Source organism: Lycium barbarum, chromosome 11, assembly GCF_019175385.1.
Source record: "Lycium barbarum isolate Lr01 chromosome 11, ASM1917538v2, whole genome shotgun sequence".
Taxonomy (NCBI): Eukaryota; Viridiplantae; Streptophyta; class Magnoliopsida; order Solanales; family Solanaceae; genus Lycium; species Lycium barbarum.
This window is the reverse complement of record NC_083347.1, coordinates 101,436,290-101,450,574: the sequence shown is the minus strand read 5'-3', so window position 1 is coordinate 101,450,574 and position 14,285 is coordinate 101,436,290.

Below are 14,285 nucleotides of genomic sequence, written 5' to 3'. Positions count from 1 at the left end.
TCCGAAACCAAAAGAAGATGATTGAAGGCCCAATCATGGGTGAAAATGGTCAACTGGAGGGCTTAGATAGGCCCACTAGCCTAAACTCTGTCCGATTTCATTATTATATGTGTATATTATTTGTATAATAGTTGTATATGTAAACAACACTTGTAAACATATTGAAACCCATATATGTTAGGACTTAGGAAATCCCTATTAGAGATTAGAAGAAGCTTTCAAATGATTTTATAAAAACCAAACACGTACCAAACTAATAATCGCATGTAATTAGTAAAGTTGAGAATTTTTGCAAAGCATTTCAAGTAATAAATAATCTCAAATCAGTAGTATAACGAGTTTAAGGGGTTCAATATGAAACTGTTTTAGGCTGAAAAGGAAAGAAAAAATGGATTTTGTTGTACATGAACGCAAATGGATTTTGGGCCTTTCATTCATAAAGATTAGCAACTTGGTTTAATTTTGGATGAAAAGTAAGACAAAACGGATTTCAAAAAAAAAAAAAAAAAGTGTAACCTGGACTTTCAAACTCATTAAGGTTATTTTCAACTTTTTGGGCCAAAAGCCCAAACCTTAAGGCAATAAAATAAGAGGAGATATATTTGGATCCTAGTTCGGAGTAAGATGGTTTTGGAAGGATACTGGTTGACCATAAAATGAGCTAAGACAAAACAAGTAAAAAAAATTCTTCATTTACACTTATATGAAATTGACTCTATTTTTTAAGGAGATATAAATCCATTTATTTTATTATATATGTATATAAACTTATAAGGATCAAATGTATTAGGACCAAGTTAGTAGGGCTATACTTAAGAGAAAATCTTAAGTGCGTTTTGGTTCATAAATGAACTAATTTTAACCCCCTTGTAACATTTTTAAAAGGAACCAACTCTTTTTCCATAAAGAAATATTTTTGTCAAAAAGATGGAGTTATGATATTAATATGATAAATTTTTCAAGAAAGAAAACATTTTAGCAAATAATCATAATTAATCACACATTGAAGCTCGAAGGTCAACCGTATTCTACGGATCCTTAATACTAGGGTGCTTAAAACCTTCCCTAGGGGATCACCAGAATCCTTATCTCGAACTCTGATTCTAAAAGAATTTTTCTCTTGTTTGATAAACCCTTTTAAACTTGGTTTTCCTAATTTCCTTTATAAAATTAAGTGGAAACTCTAAAAATATAAAAATTCAATAGAGTCAATAACCTCTTAATAGCTTTTATGCCTCGCGTAAAAGTGAACTGTAACAAATAGACTTTCATCATTTGGAGGCACTTTGGAAGGGGAAGGCTCAGGTTCTAGGGTTTGTGGCTCCTGCTCTGCTTTTGAGGTAGGTTATGGTTTACTCTTAAGACTCCGATTGGAGGGAGTATATAGTTTACAAATATTGAAGGGGTATCGGGCATGAAAGGGGATCCCACACTAGTGACTATGCTGAGCAATTGGGCTGGTACCGGTGTACTTGTATAGGTAATTAATGTAAAATAATGTGTTGTGACGGGGAATGCATGTTGAGCCTACGGGTATTACAAGTGGTAATAAATCCACTAGCTTTGTATGATTGTTGTTCATGTGGGCTATGATGGTGATGTTTGATTAAATATTTGTAATGATTGATTTATCTTACTTTCATCACTCCACACCTCATCTAATTCATGAAAGATGAATCATTCTTGATATTAAGTGGATGTTATGTATTTGCATGGTGTACACATATCAATTTCATAACTTCATGATATTGTTGGCATATGATATAATGCATGTTTTATCCAATCACACTTATATACTTGATGGATGAGTTGTAAAAAGGAGATACCAGGTGGTCTAAAAGGCCAGGATAAAAGTAAGAATGGTGTTCTTATGTATAAGAATAGTGTATTTAATCTTGTAAAGAGAATAATTTTTTTTTGTCTTTTGAAAATGTATATGTATGTCTATATATGTGTGTGTGTGTTCATGTTTTTCTCACACACTTCGTTTTGGGTCAATCCATATGATACGTTAGAACGTCTTATCTTAAACTTCGTATTTACGAACGTATTTCACTAGTTTTGAATACATCCGATTTTGTAAAATGGCTCGATTTTTATTGTCAATAATCTATGTATGAAAATAATTGTTTTTCCTTTTAAGCAGGTCTCGAGCCAAAAAAATCAACGTCCCTTTATTCTTATTTTCAGAAGCAGACTGGCTTTACTTTCAGCCCAGTGTCATTTGTTATTTGGTTCAAAATTAAGTGGGATTTTAGGCTTAAAACCTTTAGTTCGCTGTCGGGCTTCAGCCCACATAAAACCTTTTGATTTTTATTTCATTTTAGCCTAGAATTAATCTCAGTTTGAAAATCTCTTGCTTTACTTCAAAATCAATACATTTTGTTAAAGAGAATGTATTAGTAGTCATGGTTTGTTGAAAATTCCTTAATTTTTCATTGTCTTGTATTAAAAATGGTTTTTGTCACCCTTTGAGTTTTGAAAACTATTACGCTTAGTCTCGGTTTTTGAAAATTCGTTCGGGGACCTAAAACGACTAAACAGCATGTGTGCCATTGTCTAAGACGGCTAGTAAATGTGTAAATAAGAGATAAGTTAGGCTAGGGGCATACCAAGCCCCTAGGTTAACCAGTTTTACCCATGGTTGGGCCTTCAGCGCGCCTATGATATTCGCTTCCCTTTCTCTTCATCAGACTCAATTTATTACGAAAGAATAGACCTATTGGGCCTTGGCCCAACAAGTTTGGCTTCGACCCGGCCCAAGTAGCCCATGCAGTAAGGAGGAGGAAAGTGAAAAGGAAATAGGTTAGAATTAATACATTTGAACTTATCATGATGCCTAATACACACACAACGTATACATACATAAGGTAAAACATGTACATATATTCAGTTCTAGAAAGAGTCAGGCCTGGAAGCCTAGTTGCATTATAATCCATGACAAAGCTTGTTACACCTTGGAAATTATAGCGTCATTTGCGTCGTTAGTAAACTAACGTAAGCTCGGAGAGGTCATGAAACCCTTATAAGGTTAAGAAATACTTTTAATAAGTGATAAGCAAGTGTCTAAAGGTTTCGGGATCAAGCGGATTAAAGAAATTAAGTCTGTCAAAAAATTTTGGTCCAACTTGAGAGGGGAATGTATCCTAGAATATGAGTTACGGAATCCATAACCTATGTAAATTGAAGTTCGGCGAGTCTTCTTTCCAATGCAACTGACAGATCGCAATTATGAGAAGTATGGGATAAAGTACGGCCCGTACAAAAATGCATGTCCTGTACATTTTGGACATACCTTACCTAAAATTTCCAGAAAGTTAAAGTTTTTTTTACCTCCAAGTACGGGATGAACAACAACCCGTACTTTGAAGTATGGGATGAACAGTAACCCATACTTTGCCCGAAATTTCTAGAAATTTGAAGTCGGTGGAATTTTTTTTTCCTAAGCCTATAAATAGATGCTTCCACGCCCTGGACCTCATTTTTACCCATAAATAAATCCCTAATGCCTCTCTAAGCTTCCTTTAACATCCATAAACACTCAAAATCATTCTAAAACAAAATCAAGAGAAGATCAACCTTGAAAACCTAAGTTAATTTATGGAAGTTGGATGTTCTTGCTTTCACTTGGAGTTGTGGGGATTAGGTCTTGGAGAAAGTTGTGTGAGTTGAAATTCTTCAAATACAAGGTTTGTTCATCATCTTATCTCTTGTGTTAAGTTGATTTGAAGGTTTAGCAAGTCTTAAAAGTGGAAAGAGTTATGGGGAAAAGTCATAAAGTGTTGTGTTGTAGTTGTTGGCTATGAATTGAATTTGAAAAGAAGTTTTTGATGGATTTGAGTCTAGTTTGAATGTAATTTCTTAGGTATGATATTATTGGTGTTGTTTGATAATTATGAAACTTGATTGAAGAAAGAAAATGTGAAGAGAAGTCCAAACATGAGTTAGGAACTATGTTGAGTTCAAGGATTGTTTTGATCATCTAGTGGCTGTATTGTTAAGTTAATTCCATGAATATGAGTAGTATCTAATGTTGTTGATGTGTTGATGAGATTATACTCCTTGGTTGGGAAGAAAGAAAGTATATATTGTTATTGTATATTGGTATACTTTGGGCTGTTTGGAGTGTATTCTTTATATGGACAGTGAAAAGAGTATTTAAGGACTTTTGTAAGCTTGTTGTTGTTATTGTGGGACTGTTGTACATGTTGAGGTGATTGGAGAGTAAGGGGAATTTCTGCCCGATTTATTTTAGAATCAAGTTATCGTGGATATACGTGATATACTAGCGCCATCTAAGGTTGCATATGTATTCTTTATTATAGGATTGGCGTGCTAGTTGCAATTAGCTTGATTGTTGTATTGCTTGCACGATAAGGGATGTTAAGGCTAACCTTCTCTTTCTAAAGCCATGATTCCCTTATTGTAAACCCATACATGATATCTATAATGTCATATTTCCTAAAATTTCTAGAAACTCATAATTCTCAAGGTTCCTATGGTATTGTGGATAAAAGTTCCCTATGAGGATGATCATAATGATGATGATGATTCCATTTCTAAAGATACCAAAGCTTATAGTTCTTGATGTTCTCGTGATATTATTGAGCTTGTTCCATGATTATTGATTTTATTTATTGTTGTTGATCTCATCTTATAATAATTATTCTATCAAGGTGAGATATAGCGATGATGATGATGATCCATAATGAGAATCGGAGGTTCACCGACCTTACGACACTCCGATAGAGTTTTAGCTTTTATTTGGGCTCTCATGCATGCTTTATATATATCTATGTATTTTCTAACACCGAGCCGCGCTATAGTTGGCCAGGTACGGATGACATCGAGCCTTGTTATGGCTGGGTACGGATAACATCGAGCCTTGTTATGGCCAGGTACGGATGACATCGAGCCTTGTTATGGCAGAGTACGGATGACACCGAGCCTTGTTATGGCCTAGTACGGATAACACTGAGCCTTGCATGGCCGGTTACGGGTGACACCGAGCCTATATGGTTGGGTATTGTATCATTATATATAAATATGTATGTGTGACAATGTTTTCTTTAGAAAAAGGTTAAGTATGCATGACATCCGCCTTAGGAGGTATTCTGAGGTATAAATTCATCTTTTTATATTATGTTATCCTCATACTTCCATTATGTTATTATTCATCCCTTACATACTCAGTACATTATTCATACTGATGTTCTTTTGTTTGTGGATGCTACGTTCATGCCCGCAGGTAGGCAGGGAGACGGACCAGATCCTTAGGTTGCTTCTTCAACGATTATACAGGAGCGCTCCATTTGTTTCGGAGCTGCAATGTAGCTGATACTATTCTTTTGTGTACATGTACGGGCATGTCGAGATCCAGTCCCATCTTTATGATGTTATGCACTCCTTGTAGAGGCTCGTAGACAGACATATATAGTTAGATGTGTTGTAACCTTATTAGTTCATATTTTGTCTATCATTTTGGCAGCCTTGTTGGCTTGTACATATGGGCATAGTTGATGATGTTTATATCGACGTGCATATATCTATTGAACTGGTGTCTCATCCAGCTTATGATAAATTTAAGTTAGCCATGTGGTCCACCTAGATATGATTATGAGAAGTAGGTTAAAAGGTGTTCGGTAGGGTTTGTTAAGAGGTGTTCGGTAGGGTAGCTCCGGGTTCCCATCATGGCTCTCCGGTTGGGTCGTGAAAAAGCCCAACTGTTCCCCGCCCCCTCCCTTTTCAGGCTAAGTGAATTATGGACTGCCCTGGCACCACTGAAATGGACAGGTCTAGATCTGTATTAGGCCTAAATTGGGCTAAGATTAAAGCCTAATGAGTCTATTCCCTCATATCCATTTAATATACCTCCTATGTGATTAATACCCATATATATACATAATATATAGATGACAAATGTGTATATTAGGTGTATACCCTTCATATATTTCCCTTTTCTCTAATCCGGTCTACAGATGTATCTCTGCATCTGTTCTATAGCATTGAATTATGAACTTGTGACCTATTGAGCACTTAATCAATCATTCCATGTAACGACCCGTTTCGTTATTACCGCGATTTCTCGAAAATTCGCGACGTTGACTCCTTAAAACATCCTTGGTCCTTTTACACTTCTAAAAATCGTTAACTTGATCGGGAAATCATGCGGGTTGTGTATAAATATTGGATCTGGGCCACCCGAGCCCAGTGGTACCGCTGTAGTTCCCTTAATGTCGCCCCTGCGGTGGCGCAGTAACGGTGTCTACATCGCAAGAGCGATGTAGTTAATTTCTTCAAGGACCGCCCCAGCGGTGCCTTGGGCATAGAAGCAGTATCGCTGAAGTGGCATTTTCGGCCGCAAAAGCAGTGACGAGCAGTGATTTTTCCCTATTTAAGTGTCATTTCGGGATTTGGCATCATTTCTCAAAACCCTAAATAGATCAGCTTCCCTTGGAGTCTTTGTGGAGCCTAAAATTATATCTTCTTTGGAAAGGCAATCCTTTTAACTTCCTCCATTCATTTCTTCACATTAGTGATTCTTCTTAAAGTCCCTCCTCTAGAAACTACAAAAATGGAGGTCACTAATTCATGAACTTCGGTGGAAAAAAAATGGTTAGCATGTTTTAATATGGATTACATAGATCTAATCTCTCTTGTTGATAAGACTAGCATGATTATTAACTTAGATTTCTCTTACCTTCCCCAACTGGTAACTGGGTTCTTCCATTAATATTGAAAATGAGTTTTCTCAAGGAAAGAGCTAAAAATTGTAACTTGATCTTGCAATAACTCTTGTGGTTAGTATTAATTATGGTTTTAAAGAAAGTAACCACTTAGAATTAATTATGATTAGGAAAAGAGTTCATTTAGTAATAAAGGCCTAGAAAATCTAAAGGTAGTCTTATTCCCAACTTTCTTTATCAATCTGAGTCTCTTGTAAGTGCACTAATGGTGATTCTTATTTTTGGGTCTCATGATTGTCTCAAGTTCCTTCATACGGGTTATGACATGATGAATAAATTGAAGACCAACGGATGTTCGTGGCATCCGCTCGGCCTCGAGGTAGGTTACAACTTCCTTTCTTTGGTAGACTCCGATTAGATTTATATATTCATGTATTAGATGAAACGGGGAATGCATGTATAGGATTTTGCAGATTGGGATGGATTCTTAGGATGGTATTGTTATACGATTTGTGTGTTCGGGCTTGTGGCCTGTAGATTCCCTAGGATCCTATATTTGTTTTCTCGTGAGTATTGGTGGACTTTATGTGACTTGAAAGATTAGTTGTTCGGTACTTAGTTAACTAGGTCCCTTTGATGAGGAGTTCCCGTATAATGCGTATAACATGTCCTGTGCTATTTAATATTGACTCTTATTTGGTATGGAAATGGATAAAGTGTGCCAAAGAACGCGAAATTATTCTGGACTGAATGTTAGTGGCAACTTTGTAAGTAGAAAGCGTAATTATCATGTAATGATGTTGTTAGGCAGTAAAGGAATGAGGTGGTATTGTTATATAACTTTGTCGGTGTTGGTTATCGGAGACTACTGATATATCCTGATCATGAATTGGTAGTATCTTATGTGTTGTCGTTTGATATGAGGATAGTGTTCTATTTTGGCTTATTGTCTAGCCTTTTCATGATATTGTTGGTATGCCCATACATGGTACTTGAGATATTGATTGATTATTGACATTGAACTCATACATTGCATGCATTATCATCCTTCATGATATACTGTTGATATATTGATGATACTTGAGGAAACACTGTTATAAGCTGGGCTCAGTTGGATGAGAGTGACGTGAGGACCAATATTCTATGATTGTCCCAGAATTGAGGTTGTGCATAGCGATTACCGAGGTTTTTGCTGGAATCGTGAGGTAGCGGTTATCGAGGTTGTTGTCGGAGCCGTGAGGTACATGGACTTCGTGGGTCCCTTATGGGTTGTGCTACTGAGATGTGATGTTCCATCATCGGAGTACATGTGTACACAGCATTGCATTGCATTCACATTCCATACATTATTGCATTGCATGTCACTATGGCTTCTATTGTGATATTCTTGTGATACTGTCCTGATATTCTTATGGTATTCCCTTGACATTCGTGTGATCTAGTTGGGATATACGAATTCGAATTGAATGAATTGAGACTTGACACAGTTGGGCTTAGTTGCTATAACCATAGGCCATGATCTTGGATTACCTTGTTGACTTTCGTTGGCTCAGTTGTATATTTTGGCTTTCTAAAATTAGGTGAATGATGAACATCAAGAGATGGAATGACTTCCCGATATTAGGAGTGCTTAGTGTTTCGGTAGTTGACTTGTGATACTTGTGAGAAATTGTCTATTGTATGATAAGGAGAAAAAAAATGAGTATAATGTAAGCTAGGCAAACAGATTACTAGGGGAGAGTTGGTGAGAATAAGCACCCTTGTTGTTGCGGCAAGCGGTAGGTAATGAGCTGTTGACCTAGTTTCACTTATCATGCTTATTTGTGAACTCTTGTACTGATATGTTCTTTTAACCGTTGTCGGCCTACAATGCTAACCAGTACTAGTGTTGTAATGATACTACTCTTGCTACATCCTTTGCAGAAAATTTATTGTTGGTGTTTTTCGGGAGATGCACTGTGCCTACCTTGAAGGCCTCCATCCTTTACATTCGGAGATGGTGGTCGGATCTTAAGTTTATTATTGTATTACGGTTCAACATTAGTTGCTTTTTCTTTTACTAGTCTAGACCAGGTCATGGGGAAGACTGAGTCAGTGTATTCATTATTTGTTATAAACACTTCCGCTAAATTATTTAAATATATTGGTTGACTTCTGATGTTCGGTTATATTATATCTCGAAGGTTAATAAATCTCGTTCTTTACTTGCAAATGTTTGTTTTGGTTGAGGGTTTGCCTACCGAGGTAGGATTGGTAGGTGCCCACGTGATCCTAAATTGGGTTGTGATAAGTTGGTATCAGAGCTATAGGTTACCGGTCTCACAAGTACAAGAGCAATGTCTAGTAGAGTCTCGTGGAATGGTACGTAGACGTTCGTACCCATCCACGAGAGGCTATGAGACATTCTAAGAAAATTCCCTTCATTTTTTCTATTCGTGCGACTTCGGTCAAATTGGTATCTCGGTGGATTCAATTGATACCTGAACGATTCCAATTGGTATCTACGCATGTGTGTAAGTTACGTCACTAGTTCGACTCGGTTCGTGTGAAGACTTTATTCGGTTTGTTCCGTGGGTGCAAAAGTTGTCGAATTTTGATTTAAGTTTACTATTTAGTGTTCCGCCACAACGGTTAGTTAGCCGCTTTGACGGTACCGCTATAACGGGTCCTTCACCGCGAAAGCGGTGCATTCAGCCTTTATCGTGACCGTTTCTGCGATCCCTGCTCCGCTCAAGCGGGACCGCTATAGTGGTCTGAGAGACCGCAGAAGCGAAAGTACAAAATTCAGAGACCTGAACTCCTCCCCTGTTTTCAGCTTGTTCCCCTGTTCATACCATTCAGGAAAAACAAAACCAAATGAAACAGCATCAAATCCAAACAAACAATGATATAAAGACAAGCCCGACAACGGCGAAAATCATTCAAGTCAATACTACAAACCCAATTACGAATACCAAAACAAAAACTAGATAAACCAACATTCAAACCAAAGGTATCCAAACATCAAGTCAAAGTAAAGCTAACTAAGGCCAAAACGACATTATCTCAAATATATCCAAACAAAACCAAATAAACCAAATAGTAATTATTTAAACAGCAAATGCTGACAAGCGCAACCATAACACCATCATAAAAGGGGGGTGGGGGTGGGGTCTCTAATCATCCATCTTTCAAGGTGTCATCATCGTCTGAATTGCCGGCTACCTCCACCTGTCTAGCTGTACCACCAACCTCTCGAGGCATCTATAGGAAAGAGTACTTATCAAGGTCATCCTCATCTCCTACAGGGATCGGCACATCAGGACGCGTGGTGCCCCACACTCCCTTGATTCCTCTCCAAGTCAGGATGTGCACCTTGTCTCGAGATTTGTTCCTTGTCATCTCAGCATCAAACTCCTCCCAAGTTTTATGTGGTCCGTGGCCAAAGTAGTGTAGGCTGTCTGCAGGGAAGAAATTGACTCGCCCGTGGTCTTCTGGGTCTCAAAGTAACCCTTCATCTCCTCCCTCTTGACAAAAGCCACAGCATCCCCCGACGAGCTACAACCCTCTGAGAACATAGACAACTTCTGGAACATACCCTTTATCTCATCAAAACGCGAGTCTATGCGCTCAAAGGGCCCCTGATGACGGGAAACCTCAGCCCCGATCACCTGACCGCCCTCGTCCCCAGCCTCATCATCAGCTCCGGCCCCACTACCTCGTTCTCGGACATCACCCACTTTTCTCTTCTTCCTACTGTCTCTACAAACAACAGTGCCCCAGCCCTTTACCAGAAGTGGGTGAAATAGATTATCACTAGGGACCCACTCATCCGTCTCGTTCTCCCTCGACACCCTAAACCTCTTGCAAATAGAAGTGATTAGTGAAGGAAACTTCAAACTTGCACCCCCGTCTTTCAAGAACTCCTTCCACTCATCGACAACCTGAGAGCCTATATTTACGAGAATGTCACCAAGGACACAAGCGACAACCAAGGCACGAGAAAAGGTCACATCACGAACATTCTTAGACGGCTGAATCCTATGGGAGACAATATTTAACCACCTCTTTGCCTCTGTAGTTAAGTACTCACTGGTAATTGCAACCTTGCCATCAACCCAAATAGCATGTTTCATCTGGCTCTCGTGAACCAGTACCGAAGCTAACCACCTCAAATCTTGCTCCGCCGCCTTAGATGCAAAAGGCGCCTCTAGATGGTTTTCAAGCTTGCACACCCTATTGATTGCTTTTGGCCCCACTCTCACCCTATTTCCCCGAATGATAATTTCTGGATTGGGAGAATTCCAGTCAACTGTAGGAAACACAGCATAAAATTCCCTTACCCAAGTCTCATTGCAAAACTCGGGATCCTCTACCAAGCGATTCCATTTGATTCAATTTAGTCTGGAAAAGAAATCTGGAGCCCGCTTATCTACATTTGTCATATCAAAAGATACGCTTTGACAACAAGGGCATAGGCAGCTGCTGAAACTGTAAACGCTTGCTCTCGGGAGTTGGAAGCTTCTTGTATGAGGGGATCTCTTCTTTTTGGACTTATTGATTCGCTTCTTGGTTCTGTGACATCTTGCTTGTAAAAGAGTTATAAACGCATTAGAGAAATTCATGTCATCTTAGATCGTAACATTCTAGCTTGTTCAGTTGGAAATTGTCAAAAACTTCCAGCTTCACAGCTGCAGTCAGTGTCTGATTCTATAGGCATCACTGTAGCAGTTTATCAGATCGCTATAGCGGTGCCGCTATAGCGGGTATTCTACCGGCGCAACATTCCCTTAAGAAACTCTTTGGACTGTCTCAACAGTCGCCTAATTGCTATAGCGGAGCCGCTGAAGCAGTCAGTGGGCCGCTGTAGCGGTCTCGTCGTCTTCACATGACCAGACTCAAAATTTTCAGTTTCAAAGCACAAATTTCTAACCCAAATCTGTGTTTTATAAGCAGGTTGATGCATCGAGCCTTACACCCGAGCAGTAGAACCTTGTTGTTATATTGATCATCTTCGAGTTTTAATTTCTAGATTATTTCATGAGACGTGTATAAACCGTCGGCTTCCATCCGTTCGCAACTAGGATTCAGTTTGAAGATTTTGTTTAGTAATCGCGAGTTAAAATTAGAGTGCATTAATCCTAATTGGTCCTTTTGTGAACCTATTTAAAAATTTCCCTTATTCCCCGACTAAGTAATCACTCTATTTTCATGAAATCCCTTGTATGTGAGGGTCTAGGTGTACTATTACTATCATGGCCCTTCGTTATGCTACCCCATCCATGCTTGTTCGTTTCCTTGCTTCGGCGATGAACGGTTGTGTAATTGGCATCTGATGTAACGAACCGTTTCGTCATTACCGTGATTTCCGAAAAATTCATGACGTTGACTCCTTGAAACATCGTTGGTCCTTTTAAACTTCTAAAAATCGTTAACTTGATCGGGAAATCATGTGAGTTGCATATAAATATTGGATTGGGGACACCCGGGTCCAGCGATACTGTTGCAGCGCCCTTAATGCCGCCCCTGTGGTGGCGCAGTAATGATGTCTACATCGCAAGAGCAGTGTAGTTAATTTCTTCAGGGACTTCCCCAGCGGTGCCTTGGGCGTAAAAGCGGTACCGTCGAAGCAGCATTTCAAACAACAACAATGGTAACGAGAAGTGATTTTGCCCTATTTGAGTGTCATTTCGGGATTTGACTGCATTTCTTAAAACCCTAAAAAGATCAGCCGCCCTTGGAGTCTTTGTGGAGCCTAAAAAGATATTTTAGGAGTAGTAAAGAAGAGAGAAGAAAGACCCTTTTTAACTTGGTTGATACTAGTTTCTGTGGGCCTGAACTTCAGTAGTACTTTCCTGTGAGTGCCTGAGTAATGAAAAAGGTAGCATACTTTCTGACACCTAGGCTCAAGATAGTGGCTCTGTATATATCTTATTCATATTTTGTAGTTCGCCATGATCCTATCTGTCTTAGAATAGAATTGATCCATCTTTATTGATACTTGCGCCATGTGTGGTGAGGATTTCTTGCATATATTCCATGTTTTGCATCATAGTCTAGAACTTGCGCTGCGTGTTATTGAAGCGAAATAAAAAGTGTTGCTCTGTTTAGAAGATGATTATAGGCTTTCTTTGATAAGTCTTGTGAATTTTAGCCTTTTCAGAAATTGTGCCACAAGTTAGCCCTTTGAGCTTGTAGCCTTTCATTTGTTAGCCGTATTTTTTCCTTGATCCTTTTTGTTGAATCCCTGATTTTTACACCCTGCTTCCTTGATCATTGTAGCATATATTGTGATATTAATTGATAAATCTGAAGAAAAGGGATGGCCAAGTGAAAAAATGGTGACCAATGATAGCTGCAAAGTGATGAAAAGGCCCTCTTACAAAGAATGTGACATGAAAGAATGTGAAAAAAAAATTGCTTGAAAAAAAAAATGAATCGTTCGTGATATGATGAGAATTACTTGTGAAATAATTGATGAAGAGAAGGCTGAGAAATAAAGTGAAAAGATGAAAATAATGGGTGTTGAATTCTAAAATTGCAAAGTGCTTAGGGAAGTGTAAGTCACTATTATACAATTTTCCTTCCCGTCCCCTGGCCAACATTACAACCTGTTAAAGTCCTATTTGATTTTATTCAAGCACACTTAATTAGTAGAGATGTACATTATGGGCAGGCCTATGGTTCTTTGTGCATGCATGTGAATTTCTTTGTGAGTGTGAGAGTTGTGCTTTGATACTAAGCTCTTAAATTACATTCGATTCTTTGATTTGAGTGTGCGGACTATTTCTTCTTGTGAGGGCACTTGTTTCATGATAGATAGGTGATGTTAGCAAATTTCTTTGACAGAGTAGGTGAGCGAGCTTAAATTTGATGAGTTAGAGTCCGTCTCTGAGATTAGGAGGTTAGACGTTTGTTGTTTGTTTGTTGATTTATATATCTTGCATGATGGTCAGGAAGTATATGTTTAATGGTTTGAGTTGATATAGAGCCTAATTGTTGGTATCAATCCAAGTGATGGTATTCCTAGCCTTGATTTATTGAGAGTGGTTTTAGTGCTTACTTGAGGACAAACAAGAGTTTAAGTGTGGGGTGGTGATGTTCGGCCAAAAATGCATATATGTACCCATTATTGCCTCACATTTTAGTACTTTTAATTATATTTTGAGTATTATTATATTGATTTGTGCTTAATGTTATATTTTATTGTGTAGGAATAAAGCGGTACAAAGTTAAAGAGATTTGAAGCAAAATTGAATAAAAGCGTAAGAAAAATAAAGGAAAGAAAGAATGGAGACAAACATTAGTGGCCTTAATGATTGGGGTCATCATTGCTAATGATTAGGAGCATTCAATGAGACCAAAGAGCAAAGATGTAAATCAGTTGCAAAGAAGGACAAAAGAGAACGTTGGCAGAAACGTTTTGGAGCACCAAATTGGCTGATCTGCCGGTCGCGAGCGGTGAAATAATGCAGACTCAGAATTTATCCCAATTTGTTTTGGACTCAGTTATTTTATTTGGGTTTTTTTCTACACCTATAAATATTTCATAAGCCACAATTCTTAGACATCTTTGGCAGAAAACACAAGTTTGGGGGCTAGGGTTCCTATGTATATTTT